Source organism: Schistocerca gregaria, unplaced genomic scaffold (genome assembly GCF_023897955.1).
Source record: "Schistocerca gregaria isolate iqSchGreg1 unplaced genomic scaffold, iqSchGreg1.2 ptg000341l, whole genome shotgun sequence".
Classification (NCBI taxonomy): domain Eukaryota; kingdom Metazoa; phylum Arthropoda; class Insecta; order Orthoptera; family Acrididae; genus Schistocerca; species Schistocerca gregaria.
Genome location: NW_026061805.1, coordinates 92,501 through 95,000, shown reverse-complemented (window position 1 = coordinate 95,000; position 2,500 = coordinate 92,501).

Sequence of the window (2,500 nt, the reverse complement as noted above, 5' to 3'; positions counted from 1 at the left end):
CACCTCGAAACCCTCTCAGGTCCCGGCGGCGCGCAGCGCCGTCCTAAGTACTTGGTCGGGTTCGAGAGAGGCGCAATCGCCCGGAGATAGGCGAGTAGACGCTTTCAGTGCGAACACCCGTGCTCCCAACTGAGCTTGCCGCTGCCGACAGAGGCCCGGGAGCGTGCTGTCGTGGCATTGCCGGCGGGAAACAACACGCGCCACCTACGGTGACCGGCAGCTCCAACGCCAGCGCCACAGAAGGGCAAAGCCCCACTTGGGTGCAGAAGCGAACTCTCCCAGCACAGCGCACGCGCCAACACGTCCGCAGAGCTGCGATACAAACCACCTGCGAGAACCGCTGGGGGCGACCGAGCAGCAGACGGCGTCGCGACGCCGAGTGCCGGGCGGCGGCGCATCCTCAACGCACACAGTCCGCAATCGGACCAGCACACTGCAGATGTCCACCGCGCTTCGCACCGGGCTCGGCAGAACCCACTTTGGCCGCCTGGCGCCGCGCGCAGGGTGCGCCGGCGCATAGCTGGGACGCCAGCCGGGCCCGTCGGCCGGCGCTCCTGCCACTGGGCGCCCCCCACCAGCCGGCTGTAGTGCGTGCGCTCACGCAGCGCGCGGCCAGCACGCCGGGCGGCCCCCCCTCACCGGCCGGGGACTGTCCCGCCAAGCCACAGCCTCGTATCGCTTCATACCCACATGGCCAACTCAGGTTCGGGGGCATGGCGGGTACCGCCGAAACAACCGGTTCACAGATGTACCGATCGTCGCTATCACCGATGCACCTGCAGCGCGAACAACCGCTCAACAACTGATTTCCAGTTCATTTGCGGATCTTTGGCAGCAAACGTATACGTCAATCTACATTTGCGAAATCTACGATTCTGGCATGCCTGCATGTTATGTGTCACGACACGCTACATCAGCCCACATACACACTGCGGCATGTACACGAGAGAACACGTGGAAGATGGTCCGCGCACGTGTGCAATGTCCCTTGCGCGGTCGACTGTCAACCGGCCTCTGTAGCATGTCGCAGATGTGGAACGCGGTCCACCGTGCTATCATGTTGTGTGGGGCAATACGATTAAATAGGAAAACCCTCGTCGCTACATCAACAGACGGCTCACGCTGATTCCCGGCAGAGGGAGGAGGGGGGGGGGGGGGCCAACATGCAATACTTTCGTCCGTACCTACTTACCACATGTCTGTACGGCGTACAACAGTGCAATCTCGCTGTAATGGGGAGACGAGACAAGTAGCATCGTGCACAACATATGGCCCTTATGATTCGCCATTGTAGGGCGCAGCCGGTGTACGGTCAAGCATGTGCCACATTATGTCACTCAGTACGTAACGACGGATGATCAGTGTGGGTTACGCGTACATCAGCGGACAGTCCACACAGGCCGTACCACAACGTACACTGACTGCATCGACAACCGAATGCAACTGAACAGCTGCAAGGCTCATTTCACAAACAAACGCCTGACCGACCAGCTTGGAAGGGCAGGAGGGGAGGGCGATATTCGTTCTGTAGCGGTACACCCTTCCAGTGGTTAGCGGGACTGTGTAGAAAGTACGCAACACTCGAAAGACCTTTATGTGAGGGTACGCACCATGGCATCAAGAAATACACATGACACCAGAGGATCCAAGCAGTGAACTATGTTCAGAGGGTTGCTGTTAGGCAAAGCTACATTCCTGTGACGTTACATGTGACAGTTAAGGTGCAGTGTAAGTTAGGTTAAGGTGCAGTGTAAGTTAGGTTAAGGTGCAGTGTAAGTTAGGTTAAGGTGCAGTGTAAGTTAGGTTAAGGTGCAGTGTAACTTAGGTTAAGGTGCAGTGTAACTTAGGTTAAGGTGCAGTGTAACTTAGGTTAAGGTGCAGTGTAAGTTAGGTTAAGGTGAAGTGTAACTTAGGTTAAGGTGCAGTGTAACTTAGGTTAAGGTGCAGTGTAACTTAGGTTAAGGTGCAGTGTAACTTAGGTTAAGGTGCAGTGTAACTTAGGTTAAGGTGCAGTGTAACTTAGGTTAAGGTGCAGTGTAACTTAGGTTAAGGTGCAGTGTAACTTAGGTTAAGGTGCAGTGTAACTTAGGTTAAGGTGCAGTGTAACTTAGGTTAAGGTGCAGTGTAACTTAGGTTAAGGTGCAGTGTAACTTAGGTTAAGGTGCAGTGTAACTTAGGTTAAGGTGCAGTGTAACTTAGGTTAAGGTGCAGTGTAACTTAGGTTAAGGTGCAGTGTAACTTAGGTTAAGGTGCAGTGTAACTTAGGTTAAGGTGCAGTGTAAGTTAGGTTAAGGTGCAGTGTAAGTTAGGTTAAGGTGCAGCGTAACTTAGGTTAAGGTGCAGCGTAACTTAGGTTAAGGTGCAGCGTAACTTAGGTTAAGGTGCAGCGTAACTTAGGTTAAGGTGCAGCGTAACTTAGGTTAAGGTGCAGCGTAACTTAGGTTAAGGTGCAGCGTAACTTAGGTTAAGGTGCAGCGTGGGTTAGGTTAGGGGCCAACGT